Below are 21,971 nucleotides of genomic sequence, written 5' to 3'. Positions count from 1 at the left end.
CACTGGAGATGTGAATTTTCTTTCTTTTTGTTGGGGGGAATACTGGGGATTGAACCCAGGGACACTTAACCACTGAGCCACACCCCCAGCCCTTTTTAAATTTAATTTAATTTTAAAATTTTGAGACAGGGTCTCGCTAAGTTGCCTACGGTCTCCCTAAGTTGCTCAGGCTGGCCTCGAACTCACAATCCTCCTGCTTCCACCTCCTGAGCCGCTGGGATTACAGGTATGTGTCACTGTGCCTGGTGACTTTTCTTTGTCTTTATAGAAGTCCTTAGATGAACTGCATGGACTCATCACTTTTTTCTTCCTTGGAGCAAGTGTCCTTTTCATGAGAGGCACAGTCAAGACCCACATTCTCTTACCTGCAATCCTGAGGTCCAGGAAGCTATGAGACTCAAAAGCATTTTGTACACTAGACACCATTCTGGCAGTGACACCTGACCTGAAGTGACTGGAAACTATTTATAGATTGTATTACACTCACTTACTATGAATATTCATGCTTCATCCCTGAAATATGAGTGTGTGAATATAGGGCAGGGCTGCCGTCCTCCAAGGGTGCAGGAGCTGCACTTTAGAGGCCACACTCCTCTCTGTACGTTTCTGAAAATCTGGGAAACACTGATTTCAATCTCACACCTGCCCTAAGGGTTTCCATAAGGGCCTGTGGACCTGTAGCACAATCCCCCCCACATAGTACATAAACATCAGACAGGATAGAGGATGGGACCCTACCAGATGGCCCAGCCTGTCAGGTGTCCTCCGTCCTCGTCCCTGATGAGGTCTAAGGCAACGCGAGCCCCTGTGAAAGCATAGAATTCTGTGCTTCCACTGCCTGCCCCCATCTGAGCACCAGCCCGTACCCTCTCGGGCTGCCTGGGTCAGAGGTACATTCTCAGTGGCTCTTTCCCGATGACTCTATGCATGTCTTGCCACATGGGAGAGGGAGGTGAATGGTGAGCACGGGCCTCATCGATGTCCAGGCTCCCAACGAGGTGGTGAAGGCCTAGAGCAAATCCCTTAATTCCTTCAGTTATTAACTTATCAACAGATTCATTCGCTCAACTAACATGTTTGTGATCTAGGTGTGTTTTATTGAGATCCTTGCACAGAGCGGAGAGCAGTATCAGGCATGGATGCAATGAGTATTTTCCCAAACAATGTTTCAAACAATCCAGGAGATGTTAATGAATTCTAGAGGATCATTTTCACAATCAAATAAGTCTAGAAAATGATGAACTAAAAAGAGTTGAACAATTTTCTTCTCTGCAGCAATTTTCTGAGTCCTTAATAACATAATACACATGGCAAACATCCAAAGGAACATTGGCATCGCTGACCCACGGATTGGCATCTATGCCCCTCCCAGCTCAGATGACTTTTCTATTCCACGAAAAGAGCTGAGCAAGGAATGAAGTAGAGGGAAAGACAGAGCTGAAAGACTCTAGAGCAGGCTCATTCTCCGGATGTGCAAAGCCTTCAGACTTTCGTTGCTTTCTCCAACTACTCCCCACCCCCCAAAAAGTGCAGGTGGTTCTGTGGAGCTCTGTGAATGCTCTTCTGGGGTCATCTAACCTTGAGGACTCATAAGCCAGAAAGCAACGTCCAGATGAATCTCCTTGGATTTCCTGGACAGTTGCCTTCTGATTTTGAGCCACGTGTGGCAAAGAACATGACTCCCCTCTGACCTGTTGGCAGATTTTCTCATGAGCCAAGAATATATGGAGGACCAAGGAGTCCCACTATCATGTCTGCTCTCTTGGTTAAGATTTCTCCCAGGAAAACCAACAAATGTGTTATCCATTGTACTGTTTTAAAAATACTAATCTCCAAAGTAGTGTTAGTTTCACTGTGAGACACTATACCATGTTATGATTCTGAATGGGCAGCTTGGCTGGAGGTAAGATGGAGTATGGAGGTTAGGGAGGAGTAGAGTGGACGCTTTAGTGTTTTCTTACACAATGATTTTAGTTCCATTTGTGCACTGAAGTTGGGCTCTTCTTACCCAACTTTTTGTGGTTGGAGCTGTTTATTGGCATTATCTCTTTTGCCACTGACTTGACCTCTGGTGAGAATTCTATTGCTTTGTTTGTATTTGACTTTATTGTACCTTGATCTCCCCAGAGCAAAATGGGAGCAGACTGGGAGCTTGTGAGGATTTGTGAAGAAATGCCTGTCAAAGTATGCTCCGGGGTGCAGGGTAGAAGGTGTTGGGAAATAACTTTATTTTCCACAGTGATCTCTGCATGGTGAGCACTCAACCAAGGTGGCTAGGATTTAAGAATGAAGTTGCTGCAAGGACAGGACCTCTTCTGTCTTTCTAGTCGCTGTGTCCCCAGTCAGAGGTCTGGCTGGAGGAGGGCCACAGTACTTGTTGAATGCAGAAATGGTTGGTGAATGTCATTGATTGGGAAGAAGGAAGGGAGGGAAGAAAGAAGGAGAGAAGGGTGGGAATGAGGGACAATACTCTGAACTATGAGGTTACAGAGTATTATCTTTGTTCTTTTCTGGTTCTGTAAACCAGGAGATGTGAAGAACTTTTTCTTCTCATTTTTTCCAAATGCAGCTGGTTCTCGGTACCTGTCGGTTCCATATTTTTGACTTCAACCAACCACAGATCAAAAAGATTTGGAAGAAAAATTGTGTCAGTACTGAATGTTTGCTGAAATTTTTCCTCATTATTATTCCCTAAACAGTACAGAATAACAATGATTTATGTGTCATTTATATTGTATTAGTTGTTATAAGAAATCTAGAGATGATTACAAGTATATGGGAGGATAAGTGTAGGTTCTGGACAAATACTATGCTACCTTTTAGAAGGAATTTGGGCATCCATGGATTTTGGTCTCCTCAGGGGTTCTGGGACACAATCTCCACAGATATCCAGAGGTGACTGTACATATATTTTTTTCTCAATGTGTTAAATTTCCTTACATTTTTTTCTCCTCCTCTTATGTGAGTGAGTGAATCATCTCACTGACTGGGGCTTTTAGAACTAGTTAGATGCTGTAGTCTAGAATGTCTCCCAAAGGTCCACATGATAAAAATCTTGGTCCCCAGGGTACAGTGCTATTAGAAGGTGGTGGAAACTTTAAGGTATAGGACTACTGGGAGGTTGTAGGTCATTGAAGGGAACCATAAGGTACAGATCTTGTTCTGTTTCCCAGCTGCTATGAGGTGAGCAGTCTTGCTCCACCACAGCCTCCCCACCATGATGTGTTGCCTCACCACAGGCCCCAAAGCAACAGGGTTTACAGATCACAGACTGAAACCTCCCCAACTGTGAACCAAATAAACCTTTTCTCTTTTTAAACAGATTATTTTAGGCATTTGTTACAGTAACAGAAAGCTAATTGACACATAATATAATAATCATTGACACATAGTATAATAATCATGGCCCACTACTTTTCTTTACAAGGTTCTCTTTTCAATTCTTTCTATCCCATAATTCTGTCCTGAATTAGTGCAACAAGCACACATTGGTCCTGTGTGCTAGTTAGCTGGATCTTCATGCTACTTATATTTAAATTGCTTGTTGTTTTCAAGCTAGTCTATTCAAACACAAGTGACTGTACACCTAAGACATGTTTCTCCCTCATTATGGAGAGTTCTTTTTGATCCTGGGCCTTATCCCCCCACCTCCCATTTTTCCTTCCCCCAAGGGCCATGGTGTATGGGGCCAAGGGAATAAGGTCCAGAGGAGAGAGCACTGAACCTGAAGCCAGGAGCTGTAGTTTGAGTCCCAACTTAGCTACTCATACAACATGTGGTCTTGGGCAAATCTCTTGTCTTTTGTACCCATAAATGATAATTTTTTGGTTGTTTGATTGGTACTGGTGATTGAACCCAGGGGTGCCTAACCACTGAACCACATCCCCAGCCCTTTTTCTTTTTCTTTTTCTTTTGAGAGAGGGCCTCACTAAGTTGCTAAGGCTGGCTTTGAACTTGCAATCTTTCTGCCACAGTCTCCCAAGTTGCTGGGATCACAGGCGTGTGACACTTTGATTTTTCCTTGGAAAGGTGCCATGTGAAGTTCAGGACAAGAGCCCTCATGACTCCATCTAGATTGTGGCCATGTAGCCCCCTCCTCTAATGGTCCCCAAGCTGCTAGGGCAAGGGATGCTTTGGTGAACTGCCTTGAGCCAGCCAGTGCTCGTGTCTTTTGGCACAACTCCCGATCTCATAAGAATAAAAAGTAGTGCTCCTGAGGAGCTTCTGACAGATGCATTAAAAATAATAATATTTAAGATATTCCAAACCCACTATTCTATGAGCCAGGACTCAGGTTTTGGGGCTCAACAATGAACGAACTGAGGTTTGTAGATTCCCCGAATTCATTTCCTCCTCTGTAACATTAAGGAAATGGATGACGCATTTGTTGGGAACATCAGGTTCTTTCATGTTGGTTGAGAACTGTTTTAAGTACTGAACATACAATAGCTGTGTGCAGTAGGCACTGTTGTGATTCTCATTTTATGGAATACAAAACTGGGGCTCAGAGTCCACCTTCATCAGACCTGACTCAAACCTGTCATTCTGATGTCGAGACCCAAGTGTGCAACTGACCTCGGTGTCTCCACCTTAAGGACTCCTCAGAGCAGAGGAAGCCCCAGGGCAGGGACTTGCCACCCCTCCACACTCTGCCTTTAAGCTGTGAAGGCAACGCAAACCTTTCTTTCCAAGTATTGTTTTCTGGATTCACTTGACCAAGCAGGTGCCTGAGGCTTCATTATGGGATGTTCCTGTTCCTCTCTTGATCTAGCCACCTGGTTTATGTCTGTCAGCTAAAAAGTCCCTCAAATACACATCAGTTTAAAAAGGCAGCACCGTCTTTTGCATGTAGTGTTTTTACTTTTACTTCTGGGCATATGAATGAATGTGTATTTGAGAGAGAAAGATCAGTGAAGATCCACATTGGTTTTATACACTTTCGAACAGTCCAGCTGTGGTCCTAATTGCTACTGGTAAAGAGATGGTCAGTAGGGCAAACATGATATGGACGTTTGAAAGCATGCACCTGTAAGACAGCTGCTCAGTGCTGAGTACTGTGAAGGGGAGCTGCTTCCTTTGAAGCCTTCTGCCCGATTTTGCTTTCTGAGGTGTGATTGGGCTCCTGTCAATGACAGCTCTCTGCACACACTGAGGGTGGATCTCTGGCTCAGAAGAAGATATGACGATGGTGCTGAGGGTGTGCCTTGTGAAACAACAAGCGAGCTATTGTCCTGCCCCCTCACGCCCCACTCTTTCCTTCTTACTGGATCCCTGGACTGACTCAGTCAGCATGCGAAGGCAGCAGAGGTTCGCTCTGCCTGCCTGCAAACTCCTCCTCATCATCATCTTCCTCCCCCTTTTCTCCCCTCTCCTCCGCCTTTTCCTTTCCCTCCTCTCTCTCTTCCTTTTCCTTGGTCCTCACGCCTACAAGCCCATGACTGGTCCCACCTGGACCCCAATCCTATCCTTTGCAGCTCCAGAGTCGCCTTTCAAAAGAAACCCTTGCTGGAACGAAGTCCCCGGAGGAAATGCATCCAGAGGGAACGAGTCATTTCCAGAGAGCAGCCTTCTTAGGAGACTTTCAGCCTCTGGCCTCATCTGGCTGACCTCCGAAGGACCCATTTAACCTAAAGGCCTCCCAGGCCACACCCAATGGCTCCTTGCCCTGATCTTTTATCATAGAGAGTGTTTGTGGGTTTTGTTTCTGAACCAAAGTGTCTTTTCCTTGACACTCTCTACCTTTCTGTAGCAGGAAGAGGCTCTGAATCCCATGGTGTGGAGGACCAGGTGGTTGCTGGGAATTTCTGAACAGAGGATGGGAAACGAAGGGATGCTTGACCTATGGCAGGCATGTGTCCCTAACTGGTGGGGAGCGCTGCTCAGCAGTGAGCTTCTCCTTTGGCCATAAAATGAGGACCTGATCTCACTCAGAGGGTCTTCTCTTGTTGCAGCCTTCTGGCCAGGGTTCCCTGAGCCTGGATCAGGTCCAGCTGGGGCAGCTTATTCTAACCCAGCCCTGCCTTCCCAGGCTCACCCAACCTGTGCAGTGGAGCCTGAAAACCTGTCAGAGACCTGGATTATAGCCCTCCTTCCATTTTAGGGTCTCCGTTTCCTCATATGGACATTGGGACCATCATCATCAAAAAGACCAAGACTTACAACCACTGATTTTATCGAGTGCTCACTGTGTGGTGGGTTGCACTGGGTCTCCATCCACCATCTTGTCTGATCTCCAGAAAGACCCAGTGAAGTAAGCACCCTGTCAGTTCCCATTTTAGAGGTGAGGAAAGCGAGGTGTAGTCATCTGCCAATGTCACACAGCTAAGACTCTGTCAAATTATCATTCAAATCATGGCTTTCCTGGACTCATTACGATAGCTTCACTGTATGTCTCTCTTGGAATCAGTCAAGGTATCTCTCTCTGTATCTAATCTCCATATCTATCTATCTATCTATCTATCTATCTATCTATCTATCTATCTATCTATCTATCCTCTATCATTCATCCTCTATTTACTCTTTCTCTATATCTATCTACACTTATCATCTCTCTTATTCTATTATCTACCTCTCATTTCTCCATCTTATTTATATTTCATCTATCTCTCTGTGTATCTATCATCTATTTTTTATTTTCTCCATTTCCATATCTATCATCTATTTCTTTTCATCTATCACCTATCTGTCATCTATTATCTGTCATTTCTCATCTATTATCTATCGTCTACTGTCATCTATTTATCATCTATCTATCATCTATCTGTCATCTATCATCTATCATCTATCCACCTATCATCTATCTGTCATCTACCTGTCATCTATCTATCATCTATCTATCATCTATCATCTATCTATCATCTATCAATCTATCTTTTATCTATCATCTATCTGTCATCTATCATCTATCATCTATCTATCAATCCTCTATCATCTTTCTATCATGTATCTATCTATCATCTATCATTTATCTATCTGTCAATCCTCTATCATCTATCATCTATTTGTCATCTATCATCTATCGTCATCACTCACTCTGAGTATCTGCCATATGCTTCTCATTTTATCTATCTCTTCCTCTATCATTCTTCTTTCTGCCTTCTATCTCTTAATTTCTCTTTCATTCTCATCTCTATCATATGTCTTTTGTTCCATTTATCTATCATCTATTTCTTGCTTTCTTTATCTCCGTATCTGTTATTTTTCTGTCATCTATTTATATAAGATTTTGGAGGAGCATATTTCTCATTTCTCTGAAGCCTCAAGGCCCAGGGTCACCCAAGTGCTTCTAGTGCTGGCGGGAGAGGCGGGTGGTGGGCACTGAAGTCCAAGCTGGGCAGGGTCCTTGCTGATGGGCGGCCTAGCCTGGGTCCCCTCCTTGTCTGGGGTCTCTGCACACCTTGCTGTGGGGAGAGAGACCTGGTTGCTGATCTGCCACGTCTGCCCAGCTAGGGCTCTGCGCTCCTGTTCCTGAGCTTCTTCCAGCTTTGGTCCTGGTCTCCACCTCTTCCCCACCACTGTTTGGTCCCTTTAGACTACACTGGCCTCATCGAAGGCCTGGCCTGCCTGAGCTCTACAGTCTCCACCAGCAACACCAGGGGCTTTGATTTTTTTTTTTTTAAATGAAGCTTTCTTGTCTGTGTGTGTGAGACTTTATTGAGATCTAATTCACAGGCCACACAATCCACTCATTCAGTCTATATAAGTCAGTCATTCTTAGTGTATTCACAGATATGACCGCCATGACTATAGTCCGTTTTAGAACATTTTTACCACCTCCAAAAGAAAGCTTTCTATCTATGCTTTCCCCCAATCTGGCACCACCAGCCATAAACAATCACAAATCCATTTTCTGTGTGTGTGTCTCAGTTTACCAAGTAGATGGGGGAGGAGTTAAATGGAAACGTCTCTCTTGCAGTGAAAATTATGACCATCTTATATGTTCATGAGCTTCTAATACGGTAAGAATCTTTTCCCAAAGAGTTGACGTGAGAAGATAGGTTGTGCTCCTATTCATGAGTACTGGGAGATCAGAGGTTACCAGAGGCTAAACCTGGAAGACTCCAGGAGATAGCTCTTTCCCCAAACTACCTGCCCTATTCATAAGTGATGGACTATTAATAAAGTAATGACCAAAATGCCAATAGAGAGCAGACCCACATCTCCATACAGAGCTGGACATGAAATTGTGCACAGCTGAAGTTGGAAGAAAACTTTGAGCTCACTCAGTCCTTATTTATGCCCCAGTTTGGTCTGAGGCTCAGGGAGATCAAGATAGGATCAAGATCCAGGCATTGGCCAATCTGGGGCTCTTCTACCTGTTTCCCATTTAATCTGTAGAAGTAGACAGGAAATCAAGTGAGACTAGGAGAATTTCAAGGGAATCCACAGAAAATGCCATCTGAGCATAACAGTGATTACCCCCTTTGGGGTACTTCCCCACAAAGTACTGATCAATCACCAGGAAAAGTGGCAACTCACTTATTCTGGAGAAATGGAACTGGTTCCCCAGCAGGTGGAATGTGCAGGGTTCTTTGTGCCCCAGCAGTATCTGTTGGTGCTTTGATCCTCAAAAGCTATTCTGATATATGAAAAAAACAGCCTTGATTTCAGCCTTTATGTGAAACCAAGCAGAGAGTAGCTGCTGAGTGATTTCTGCATCCTGGCAAGATTCTCACGAGGAGGGTAGGATGAAAATGAAAGAAAATGAGTGATGCTTTTTCTGCTATGCGTGGTTGACAAGGAAGCTGGATAGGGAAGTGGCACGTTGAGACAATTAGTCACATAGCTAAGTATTAAGGATTCTATTGATGGTTTTTTTTGTTTGTTTGTTTTGTTTTGATTTGTTTTGGGTACCAGGGATTGAACTCAGGGACACTTGTCCACTGAGCCACATCCCCAGCCCTATTTTGTTTTTTATTTGGAGACAGGGTCTCACTGAATTGCTTAGAGCCTCACTTTTGCTCGCCATCCTCCTGCCTCAGCCTCCCTGGTTGCTGGGATTATAGACATGCACCACCACACCTGGCTCTATTGATGATTTGACGGAAGTAAGAGAGCATGGAGGGAGTTCCATGGCCCAAGGTTGCATGGAGGAGGTGGGCTTGGAGTGGCTCCAAGGGCTAAAAAGAGAGAGAGGAGGAGAGAAGGCACCCTGGCCATGGGGAGATTCCCACACAGGGCTGGGAAGGAGGAAAATGCCCTGGGAGGTCTGAACAGGGCAAAATTCACTCTAAATAGAGCTGCAGTGCACAAAGATTACAAGCTCAAAAGAAGCAGAAGTTCCTTTTTTAAGCAAAGAACATACAATTTTGAGTCACAATTCCCTGCCCTCCTTGAAGTATTTAATTCTCCTGGGTTTGGGCAGGAAAGACATGCTTGGTTTTGACTAATCAAGGGGAACCTGTCTTGGGTCTATTCTGCTTTCCATAGGGGCAAATTTTCTTTCTATTGAGGTACAGTGTAGCTAAGGGTGCTCCAAAAGTCCATGTGTTAAAGGCTTAGTCTCCAGTCTTTGGTGTTATTTGGTAGGTGGTGGAACCTTCAAGAGGTGGGGAGGAAGTTAGGTCACTGAGGGTGTGCCCTTGAAGGGGATATTGGGACCCTGGCCTCTTCCTCTTTCTCTCTTTTCATTTCCTGGCTGTGAACTGAGTGGTTTTACTCTGCCATGCTTCCCGCTATGATGCTCTGCCTTGCCCAAACTGATCCTAGGCAGAAACCTCCAAAACTGTGAGCCAAAAATAACCCTTTTCTCTTTATAAGTTGGATATCTCAGGTGTTGTTATAGGGATGAAAATCTGACTAACGCATACACTAAGATACACCCAGAGCCACTATAAAGAGAATCAGTCCATCCTTTCCCCAAGAACACTGCTGCTTCCAGTCAGACCGAGGGATTTAAGGAGCGATGGGTTTGTTTCCCACTGTCTGTTCATTATAGCAGTTACCAGCTTTCTCCACCCACGTGGCAGAATGGCCAAAGGTTTTCTCCATGGAGTCGAAGGGAGATCAAGTGGACCTTCAACCGGCCACTTGTGTTTTCCTTAGTATGAAATATACAATCATTGCTGGTTCAAAAAGCTTTTTTTAACAAAACCAGTTTGGGTTAGTAAGAAGGTCTACCCTGGAAACTGCTCCTTTTTGGTGCAGGCCTGGGGGTGCTGAGACTGAAAGCAGATCCCTGGCTTTGGTCCCGAAGGCTGAGTTCAGCACCTTCACTTCCTTCCTGAGGATCTCAGGGTGGTCAAAACTTGAGAAGATCTCTGATATTTTACCAATACTGGTTTTGATTTGTTCCCTTTAAAAAACGAATCAAAATGAGGCTAGAACCTTTGAACAGAACCCATGTCATGTGCGTGTTAGTCAGGTGGGGCTGAGTTTATGATGCAGCCACAAATCTCAGTGACTTAAAACCCAAAGGCTTAGCAGAATGCAGTGGCACACACCTATAATCCTAGCAGGTTGGGAGGCTGAGGCAGGAGGATCACAAGTTCAAGGCCAGGCTCAGCAACTTAGTGAAACCCTCAGCAACTTACCAAAACCCTGTCTCAAAATTAAAAATACAAAGGACTGGAGATGTAGATCAGTGGTAAAACAGCCCTGGCACAGTTCAATCCCCAGTACTAAGAAAATGAAAAACCCAAAGGCTTATGTCCCCCCTTATTCACAGAGAATACATCCTATGATTCCTAGTGGATGCCTGAAACCCCAGCTAGTACTGAACCCTAAATGTACTGTTGCTTTTTCTCATGCCCTGTAGCATTGTTACTCAGTACCAGAGTTGCTCTGTTCTTCCATTTTTTCTTTCTTTGATGACAGTGGAGACTGAACCCAGAGGTACTCCACCAGTGAGCCACATCTCCAGCCCTTTTTTATTTCTTTTGTGGAGATAGGATTTCACCAAGTTGTTGAGGCTGGCCTCAAACTTGCCTCAGCTTCCTGAGTTGCTGGGGTTACAGGTGTGCTTCACTCCCCCTCCCCAGCTGTCCTTCCACGGGGTATACCCTGGTGCTTCCTTTGCATCACTACTCATATGCTTTAAGGCTTTCATTAAGTAAAATAAGGGTTACTTGAACTCAAGTGCTGTGATACCATGACGATTGATATGATAACCAAGATGGCTACCAAATGACTAACGGGAGGGTAGCATATACAGTTCAAATTGTCTGGTAGGATTGTTGTCTGTATCAAAATTCAGCAAAGTCATTGAAAGGGAAATGGGAATGAAAAGGGAGAAACTATTTTAGTGATGGGGATTTCAGCCCAGACATGAATCATATTTGTAGCTGAGATGGCCCCCAAAAGCTGTCACTTAAATACCACCACACTGGTTTCTCTCTCCAGTAAAAGGCTCAGGGGCGTGCAGTTCTCAGGACTCTGGCTCCTTTTCCATGACCTCTTTGCCATTCTCTACGTGCCTTCCTGTCTTAACCTGCATTGTCTGAATGCTGGAGCTTGAGGCAAAAGCTAATGCACTGATATTTTCCTGGGGAGTGAGAAAAGGAGGTGAGGCAGATAAGGATGGGTGCAGCATGAGGGGTGTGTTTCTGGCTGGCTCTAGCTTTTCACAAGTGTGGCTAACTATTAGTCTCCTGGTTTATCTCCAGAAAGGCCCACTGGGGAGCATGGGAGAAGGAGAAGAGTTTGTCTGCCCAGTCATGTCTCCCACTGGTCAGAGTTGGTTTCATGGGACAGTAGGACCCCCACACCTCCATCTGGCATCTCCTGCCAGTGACAGTCAGATTTCCCAACAGCATCAGGAGGATCAGGTGGTGAGTGGGAATGAGTCAGGGGCCTCTCCTGCTGCCCACCCCAGTCCACTGCCCAACACATCTGGTGAGTGGGTCCATGGTGTCTTACTCCTTAGCAGCAACAGGGAAGCCCTGGAGCAGGGGTGAGAGGTGTGTAAGCAACAGGAGGAACCTGGAACATCTGCCACAATAGGGCCAGTCTATCCAAGCAGGTGAAGTGTCATGGCACCCCAACCTCTGCTACAGATGGCTTGGAACTCTGTAATATAAAGCTGCTCCCCTGCCCTTTCTGCTGTAGTCATTTCCCCGCCTCCCAACTACTTGTCAGTCTGTGAACATCCTAGCTAGCTATTGGTTCATCAGTCAGCTTGCAAGTATCCTTCTCTGTTGTTGGTCCCCTGTTAGCCCCGTGGAATTCAACTGTTTAAGGATAGCTTCCCCGCCATCTTTTCTCATGCTCTCTCTCTCCTCCTCACTTTCTTTCTCTCTCCTCCTCGCTTTTCACACTCTCTCTTGCAGGTGCCCTTTCTCTTTTCCTCTCATTTTCTCTCTTACCCTGCAGGGAGACACTCTGCTTAATAAACCCTCTTATGTCAATTCCCGGGTCCGGTGTGGTTTTCTGGGTTCTTACAGTCTCCCTTGAGAACTTTGAAACCCTTCCCAGGACTACAGGAACGTAATTGGCATCATGAGATCTCAGAGATCCATTAGCGGCATTGAGAAGATGCTGGGCAGCACCTAGAACATCTAGAACATGGTTCATAGGCCAAAATGGCCTCACGTGCTCCAGCCTATGTTCACATTCCTGCTGACAAAGAAGGTGGGAGGGAAAGGCATCTCCTTCACTCAGGATGGACATGAAAACTTGCATGTGACAAAACAGGATTTTGCCCTAGTTCTTCACTTAGACGTTGAGTGTGGTCTTTATTCGGGGTGCTCTTGTGTGTGGCTAAAATTTGGCAGAAGGGCAGATCAGGATATTGGGGTCAGCAGCGGGGGCTGGGAGCCCCTGAGCTAACAGTGCAGAGCAGGTGCAGGGATGAAGGTAGGCGGGGAGGGACGTATAAGTGGGGTGTGGTGGAGGTTCCAGGGAAGGAGCAGGAAATTCAGAGAGGGGTGTTGCCAAAAGCTCGGTCCTTGTCCCTGTTGCCAGTACAATAATGAGGACATGATTTTGAGAAAAAGAAAAAGAAGGTTTATTGCTTTGCTAGCAAAGGAGAAACACAGGGGACTCCTGTCCCAGAGACTGTGATTCTGCCCATCAACAGGAACCAGGGGCTTTTAAAGAGGTGACTCAAAGGCTACATTCCAGGTGTTCTCTGTTGGAGTCGTAACTCACTTGTTAATTTGGGAGACAGTCATTTCTGAGATCTTCTGATGCCATCCCCAAAGTCTGGATGACTTCGTTCCTATGGTGAGTGGATAATGCTGTCTAGGGTGGGGAAGAAAGGTGACCCTGTGTCCCCTGAGATTAGGGACAGGGAGAGATTAGGGAGGAGCAGGGAGAGAGCAAGAGAAAGACACGTGTCCCACTTCAAAAATAAGTTGCAGTGGCTGAGGAGCAAGGGCTGCATTCAAAGCACGAAGTGGAGCAGGGTTATGGGGGATGGATACAGAATGCAGGGGCAGGGGAAGAGGCTAGAGGACGGCCCACCTGCAGACTGGGCCTGCTTGGTTTCTATGGAAACCACTGCATCTGTCAAGGGCAAATGAGGAAGATGGGTCCCTGCCAGCTGCCCTTCTATCCAACCAGACCTGCATGTGCTAACCTTGACTTCGCCTGATGCTCCTCCTGCCCCTCATCCTGAAACCTGGCCAGCAGACAGCACCCTTAGCCACCTTTGGCCTCCGCCTGCATCCCACACTGGTAGAGGGAGAAGTCAGATGTATTCCCTCCAGTGTCCCCCAGGTCCACGTTCACCCCAACAGCCTGGCATCAACTAAAGGATCGTCAGTGCCTCCTTGACACTCTGAAATGGCATTTCTGGTTTTGGAGGAGTTTCTGGAGAAATTAAAAGAGAGAGAGAGAGAGAGAGAGAGAGAGAGAGAGAGAGAGAGAGAGAGAGAGAGAAGAGAGAGAGAGAGAGAGAGAGAGAGAGAGAGAGAGAGAGAGAGAGAGAGAGAGATCCAGTCTGCAGTATGTTAAGGCCAAAGTGATAGCCCCTTCCAGGGAGCAGGCCCTTGAAAGACAGCACGTGATGGGGACGGAGGACAGAACCAAATCACAAGAAAGCGCCCTCCCCACCTACAGGCATCCTGAACAGAAACCAGCTGGTCCTTCCCCAAACCTGTGTGAACTGAAACTAACCGGCTTCCTCAGGCAGCGCAGCCTCCTGGGGGCGCATCTTCCTGCTCCCCTGAAGCAGGAGCCTGCTCTACATGGTGGGGAGTGCTGGGAAGACTCACCCCCCACAGAAACATCCAAGTACCTGGCATGCCACAGGGTGTGTCTGCAGCCAGGAAAGTTTCTGCCCGGGCTGGGTTTCCCTCCCCTAAGGCAGAGTGGGAGCGTAGAAGCAGTGGAAGCTGCTCTGGCCTCTCCTTTCTGCCCGCCTGCCGCCACAGCTGCAGATGCTGAATGATAGCAGGGTTGCTGGAGGATCCCGCTGGAGGGCAGAGTGGATAAAATCAGGAGAAGGGGCCCGGGAGTTCTGGGTTCAAATCTTCCTTCTCCCAGTTACTGTGTAAACTTGGGTCACAACAGCCTCTCTGAGCCTTGGTGTTCGTATCTGCAAAATGGGGCTCTGCCACAGGCCTGATTGGGTTAGAGTGAGATCAAGCAAAGCACGCTGGAAAGGTATCTGGCTTGTTCCAAGAAGGTGTTTGGTTCTTCCTAAACCCCTCACCTCTGCCCTCAACTCCTAGAGGGCAGGATGGTTTCCTTCTGCTTCTTCCACAAAGGTTGGCAGGTGACATCTGCCTCCATCGACTCTTTAACATCAGCAAAGAGATGACGTGTTTCCTTTGCAACAAGCCTCATCTAGCTGGGCAGGACCACAGGGCTTCTGCAGGACTCTGGGGACAAGGCCCACTTGCGCACCTCCTTTCTGCTTGCAGTCACACTGGGCTCTGGAAAGGCTGGGGTGGAACACTGGCTTGGTTCCCGCTCCTCTCAGTGGCTGGGCGTCCCTTCCCCTCCTCAGCTACCTGCTCCCCTCTCTTCAGGTCAAGAGGGAGCCCAAGGATGCTGCAGAGGGAGGGAGAGAGCCCGCCAGGCCCGGGGCCACCCCGATTTCCAAGTGTGGCTGCAGAGCTGCACGGGGCTGCCCCAGGCAGGGGCACCCTCTGAATGGATGCTGCACTGGACTTCTGTCCCCACCCTGCTCCTCTTCCTGCGCCTCCACAACGCTTGGGTCTTTTTTTCTCTGAATTTTCAATTGAAAACCAGCATCTCTCCAACCAAGAACAAATCCGGGTCCATGGCTAGGAGTGCCGAGGCCCTTTGGGCAGGTGCCAGGCCTTGTGCCGGCTCCCACCCCACCCACAACTGCAGCCGCCTCAGGGCTTCACAGCTGAAGACTTGGAGAGAAGCACACGTGACCTAAGGAGCCCCTGCCACTCCTTTGTGGGCTCCTATTCATCCCAGCAGAGGGCAGGCGGCAGGTTCCAAGGAGCGGGCTGCAGGGGCCAGGTGGTGCCCACTGTGGTGCCAGGGCTGAGTGGGGAGGGCCGATGACTGCTGTCCCTGGCACACGAAAGCCAGCGCATGCGTGGTGAGATAGGTGCGCCGACTGGTCCCAGCAGAGAGGTGTTCGCGGAAGGGCGAGCCGTGGGGAGGAGAGGTAGTGAGGTCATTCCAATCCCAGGTGTGTCCTGGGAACAGGATGGCGGGCGGGTGCGGATGAGTAAGCTGCAGGTGAGTCAAGAAGAGCCGCTAGGGAATGAGAGGTGAGCTGGCCAGGGGGCACAGGCTGCAGAACGCGGCCGGTCACCTGTGTTCACAGGTGCGTGGCCAGCCACCCGTCGTCCTTCTCAGCAATTTCAGTTTTTCCTACCCCGGGGAGAGAGAGGACAGGCCTCCTAGGTAGATCTCAGATGGACAAACTGAGGCAGGAGCCCCAAAGGCCCAGGGAGGAGGGCAAGTAGGCCCGGGAGTCCCAGGGTTGTGACACCGGGTTAGTCGTTCATTCACATCCAGGGAACTCTCTTTAGCCCTGTTTCTCTATTTATATATATATATTTTTACATGTTTAAAAAGAGACAGATTCTTATTATTTTGCCCAGGCTTTGAACTCTGGGCTCAAGTGCTCCTCCTGCCTCGGCCTCCTGAGGAACTGGGACTGCAGGTGTGCACCGCCACCTGGCCGTTCCCTATTTCCAGAGGGTTCTGGCGTTCTGATCCTTCTGGCAGCAATGTGGTCAGACTTCTTCCTGGTCCCTCCCTGACCCTTTCCTCTCTCCCCTCGAGCTCTGGGCTCTTGGCCCTCTTCTTCCACCTTATTGCCGGAGTTATGCTGGAGTTCTGGAAACTCAGTCACACGTCAGAACCTTCGTCAAACAGATCTTTGCGTTGTTTCTTTTCGTTGCTTCTCCTCAGCACGGTGCTGGTAGGAGCGGGGAGCAGGGCTCTTCTGCAGAGCAAGACCCACAGCCTCAATGTCCCACCTGGTGGCCACAAGGTCAGCAGGAACGGCTGCAGGCCTGGGGTGGACAGGTGGCCCAATCAGGCCAGAGCAGCCCCACCCGCCCTGGGAGCTTGCATGCTGGGAAGGCCTTGGTGCTTCTCGCATTTCAATTTCTTCTTTCTATTTATTTTATTAGTTGAATCTTGAGACTTGAAAGTACCATAAAATGTGAAATATTCAATTCTGCTTTTCAAATGGATCACCACCCAAGTGTCGCTGTCCCATGATAGAGGCCCCCGGTGCAAGTCATGCTGCTAATCGGCAAAGCACCTTAACTTTCTGGGCCTTTGTTGTTTTGCTTGTAAATGGATGGGGGTGGCTGAGATTGCTGGTTTTTAACATTAGGTTGCCTGGAGTCCCAGAGATGTCACTGGGAGCAGATAAAGTAGATTTTAGATATAAAGTCCTCTGACTTTCGCCTTTCTTAATTTGTGTGTGTGTGTGTGAAGTGGTGGGGATGGAACCCGGGGCCTGGCACATGCTGGGCAAGTCCCTGTGCAGCATCCCTTGTCCCAGTACCCACTCTGTTTTTTTTTTCTAAAAATTATTATTACTATTATTATTATTACTATCTAAGTGTTTTATTTTTAAAGGTGAATGAGAAAAATGAAGGAACTGTCCCCAAGGGGATGAATAGTTTCTTGTGCTGAAAAAGGGATCCTGCAGATTGGCATTTAGGCTGCAGACAGTTGGAAACTCACTTCTCCCTCTGAAGGAGTTACATGTCCTTGAAGTGGAACAGTCTCTGAGCTACTCTAGAGACTTCTGAAGGGTCCAGGGACCAGCACAGAGTATGCGGGGGGGCAGGAGAAGGGGGGACAAAAAGATTGTGATATAATCACTCAGCCCCACGGGTTTTCCATCCAGTTGACTGACAAATATAATATGTCCAGGTAGACTGAGACCAGGAACAGCCATGCGCTTGGGAAGGGCAGTTGAGTCTCGCTGGAAGCCTTTGGAGGGAGGCGGCATCTGACCTTCATTCGCCCTTCCAGGTGAGCTGGTATCAGTGGGTGAGAGATGGGAGGGCAGCTTTCTCTCTCTCTGCCTCAGGTTTGCCAGCCAGGGCTTCTTCACTCCCATCCCCCAGAGCTAGAGTAAGACTCTGAGTCTGCAGTTGGGCATGGGCGGGGTCTTACTTTGCTGGGCACATCTTTTCTTACCACCATAGTTGATTCTTGCAAAATCTCCCAGCTCCACAGAAGCCCAGTAACTTGACTTTGAAAAGCGTTACGTGGCTGAGCAGGAATGCCCACATCAGCCCTGTGTCCTTGCTGTGTCATCAAAGAGCCCCTTCCATCTTCATGTCTTTCTGCAGGTGGGAGGGGGAGTGGAGAGGGGAAGAGGAGATGGTCCCAAAGTTTGGCGTGTCTGTGGACAAGGTGGCACCTCTGAGCGGATGGACGGGCCACTCTCTGCTTCCCCATGCTCCAACTTCCAGCACCTTCCTTTGCCAGCTGCAGCGTTAGGAGCTTTGGGGGACAGGAGGGAGAGGACGAGCCAGCCAAGCACCGAGAAGGCACGTTCCCTTCCTTTACGGCTACAAATGAATGACTCTACAGTGGCCAGAGAGGCCGCTCTGAGCCCCAGTGGAAATGCAGAATCGGGGTGCGTTTTGTCTTGGGGGGGCAGAGGCACGATTTGTTCTTGGGTTTGGCAGAAGCAGGAGCTCATGCTCAGAGGCAAGCGAGAAGGGTGCGCCCAGGAGCTCAGGAGCAGCCAGGGAGCGGAGACCAGCCCAGCGTTTCAGTCTGTGGCTGTCACTCAACCTCATGCTGCTCCTTTTGTCTCTGCTCAGCAGCGACATCAGATTATGCCTGGTGAGGAGAGTTCTGAACACGATCGGCTCCCATGTACTGTGCTTGACACCTGTGGTTTCCCTGGAGCCCAGGACGGCAGGGCCCAGGTCAGAAACTGGACCGATGCTATTGTCAAGGCAGCCGAGCACTGTACTCCCCCAACGGAGGCCTGGCAGCCATCTTTTGTCCTGTTGAGAGAACACAGTGGTCACCTGGACTGCGCTCGGGTGGAGCACATTAAATCTATCTCTCTTGCTGATTTTTGTTGTCATTTGTTTTTTTTTTTTTTTTTTTTTTTTTAATAAAAGAACGAGTGTTAAACACACATTCACTGCAGTGTTTGAGAGTGACCACAAGGCTGGAATGTAGAGAATGGAGCGGAGTATTTACAAATGAGACACGGTGACCATCGAGTGAGTGGCTGGGCTTGGGTGAGGGCTCTGTGCGCTGACTTTTTTCCTGTACTCGGTAGCTCTGCTTTCTTCTCACCTGTCTGTGTCATCTCCAGAGGGTATCTGGGGGTGGAATACATTTCTGAAAAGAAGACTGACTTGAAGCAAGCTTCTAGAAGTCTCGTGGAGTTTGGCCTTGGTTGGGGGTGGGGGTGTCTGCAGGAAGGCTGGGTGACAAGGTCACAGGAATGGGGAAGCAGGGGGCCCAGGGCCTGAGCAGGGAGTAGGTACGGGGTGTGCGGAAGAGGCAGCTGAACTAGATGGCAGACATGGGCTTGCGACATAGAAGAGAGGAGCTCTTGCGATTTTATGTTTAGTCTTCACTTTACCCCCTCTGGAAATGAGACCCAAAGAGAAGACTGAGGACCCCTTCAGGTGCCCAGATGATGGCATCTGGAGGGTCCTTCTGTGACTAGGGAGCTCAGTGAGGCAGTGATAAAGGTGGGCCCCAGAACTCTGCTGCCAGGGTATAAATCCTGCTGTCTCACACTCTGGCTGGGTGACCTTGGGTAAGTTACTTAACTTCTCTGTGCTTTAGTTTCCCCACCTATAAAAGGATATGCCTGGCACTATGGGAGGCTAAGCACAGGTAGAGTTTGGAGTAGTTCCTGCTGCATAGTGAGGGCTCCGTTCACTGGCGATCTCTGAGGCTCTTTCTTCTGCTCCTGAAGCCCATGTCCCCTTGGACATCCTGAGACACATTCTATGGCTTCATCTGGTTTCTGTTTACAAGAGAACTGGGCATCACTGCTTCTCGTATTTCTAATGGTATGTTCTTAGCTGCAAGTAGTAACACGTGGCTTCTCTCATTTGGACGCCCACTTTCATGTCGCAGGAATTTCAGAGGTAGGTGGTCTGTCTACACACATCTATAATTCCTGATTTTGACCCACGTGGGTATCCATTAGTCAGTTTACCAAGGTCGAACAGGGAGTGGCGAGAGGGTAGGAAGCACATTGGTCAACTTACGAGGCGGGGCCCAAAGGTGAAGGCCACGGTTGATGCGTTGTGGAAAATGTGCACCCGGTCTCCTGTTTCCAAAGAGCACTGTCCTTCGAGGTGGTCACTTTAGAAAGCAGGATGCTTCTTCCAAGGTGTCCTGTTGCTCTAGTGATTTTGGACTCCTTTACTGGAACGTTAAAATACGAATATTAATTTTATAGTCAGGTCCCATCCTGGCACCTAAACAGGCCTTCCTTCTGCCTCATGCATTCATGAGGTCCTGGTTGAACGAAGATCTTGAGTGTTCATTGTGTGCTGGCAAAGGAAGCCAGCGTTTATGAATCAGCGGACCTCGCACGGGCCATCTCCGTCACCGCACAGTGACACATGGAGGACCACACCAGTCGAGTGCCATCTCTAAATCACACCTCACGGTCGTGCTTTGGACCCTGTGTTCCGTGACTCTGTGTTTACCCCATGTCCCCCGTGGCATGGTGGTTGCTCTTAAGAGTTTTTTTGCAATCTATGGGGCAGGTAGAAAATGCACAAGACGCGCAAGATGCCAGACCATGTAAGTGTCCTTAGAATTTACAAAAGTTTTAATAAAAGGAATCTAGGAAAACCTGCTATTGGGTTTGCCCTGGCCCCGTGAGAGTTCTGTTTCTGTTTACATTCTTGAATAAATTCTACTTATTTCACTCTTGAGAAAAAAGGGGGATCTAAAGTTAAGAAATATTCATTTAGCTGAGAAGCCAGAGGACTTCTTGTAGGAGATGCCATTTGACCTGAGTAGCCTGGATGGGGAGCAGAGCGGGGGGGGTGGCACAGCAGGGGGAATGGGCAGGGACAGGAAGGACAGGAAGGTCTCATGTCTCATGTGGAGGACGTGGCGATGTGGATAGAGGCAGGGGCATGGGGGCTTGAAGTTTGAGCTGTTTTGTGAAGGTTGAGGCATTTTTATCTTGTTTCATAAGCATTGCAAAGTGCTTGCAGGTTTTAACAAGGAAATACTATAACGTACTTAACATCTTAGAGACGTTAATTTGGCAGTGATGTCTGAGACAGATGGGGAAGAGATCTTGAAAGTGGAGAGAACCTTGGGAAGCTATTCAAGTAGCCAAGAAGTAGTAGACATTTGGGTTTCATGGAGCAGCTGAGTCTCCCCCAAAGCTTAAATAGACTGATGTAGGCACCCCACTAGGGTATGAGAGTATAAGCAAAAATGTCCAGCTGTCACTTCATAAATGAAGACTCGTTGTCCTCTGTGATAGTAAGCTTTCCATTATTGTAACAAATTATCCAGGAAAATCAAGTAAAAAGTGGAAAGATTTATTTTTGGCTCAAGGTTTTGGAGGTGTCAGTCCACGGTCAGTTGGCTGGTTGCTTTTGGGCAAAGCAGTATGTTGTGGCAAGGTGTGTGGCAAAGGAAGTCCTCACCTCCGGACCAGAAGGAAAAGATAGAGAGCGAAAGAGGCCAGAGTCACACAGTCCCCTTTGAAGGAACAGCCCCAAGGACCTGACTTCCTCCCACTGGGTCCCAGTAGTGCCAAGCTGGGGACCTAGCCTTTAACACATGGACCTCTGGGGACATTCCAGATCCAAACTATAGCATCCTCCATAAACAGGAAGGTTGTTGTCTCTGTGTAGAGATTGCCTGTTCCAAAAATGACATCTGAAAGCTTGTACCAACATGACTTTACACACACACACACACACACACACACACACACACACACACACACTCATTTTTCTTATTTCTTAGGGGCAAAAACTTGATTCTGAACATGCCATTAGTCCTTAACCAGCTCTTAGAAACTCCTGCAGTTCTGCAGTTAATATTAGGAGGTACCCCCCATAGTCCTTCAGGAACAGTCCTCATCCATAACCGCGGCGTGGGGAGCGCACCCGGGGAGCTGTGTTAATGCCCATGATTCTACTGGGCTGATCCAGATGCTGGCCCCAAAGCAGGGCTCCCAGAGAGGCTGGTGCAATCTGTCTGCTGACTGGTGGTCCTTCAAGCCTCTCCCTCCAGAATTTGAAGCAAGTGACAGAGACTATATTAAACTAGAGACACTTGACCGAAAGATCATGAAGAGCTGGGAAAACCATTTTTAGACTTAAACAGAGTAGAGAATAAGATAAACAAAGTGGAGAATAAGATAAATCTGTAGAAAGTTCAAGTGAGACACTAAATGGCCCCAGAGGGATGAGATGGAGGGAGAGAGGAGAGAGAGAGAGAGAGAGAGAGAGAGAGAGAGAGAGAGAGAGAGAGAGAGAGAGAGAGAGAGAGAGAGAGAGAGAGAGAGATGGAAACTGCAGCAGCCTTATTTCTGACTCCTTCCCAGGTATCACCTCATTTCCTGCTGGGTTCCCTGCATTTTCAGTTTTGGGACACAGACGCCCCTG

At 48.0% G+C, this 21,971-nt stretch overlaps 1 long non-coding RNA gene across 1 annotated transcript; it reads left to right on the top strand.

Annotated features, from left to right (window-relative positions):
* The first annotated feature begins 15,581 nt into the window (after positions 1-15,581).
* LOC306666130 lies at positions 15,582-18,207 on the top strand. The gene is made up of 3 exons (XR_013765200.1): positions 15,582-15,691; positions 17,270-17,367; positions 18,171-18,207. It is a non-coding gene; the product is annotated as an uncharacterized lncRNA (long non-coding RNA).
* Positions 18,208-21,971: the final 3,764 nt, after the last annotated feature.

This window comes from Sciurus vulgaris, assembly GCF_902686455.1.
Source record: "Sciurus vulgaris genome assembly, chromosome: 7".
NCBI lineage: Eukaryota > Metazoa > Chordata > Mammalia > Rodentia > Sciuridae > Sciurus > Sciurus vulgaris.
The sequence above is the reverse complement of the archived record's forward strand: the minus strand, read 5'-3'. Positions and strand labels throughout refer to the sequence as shown.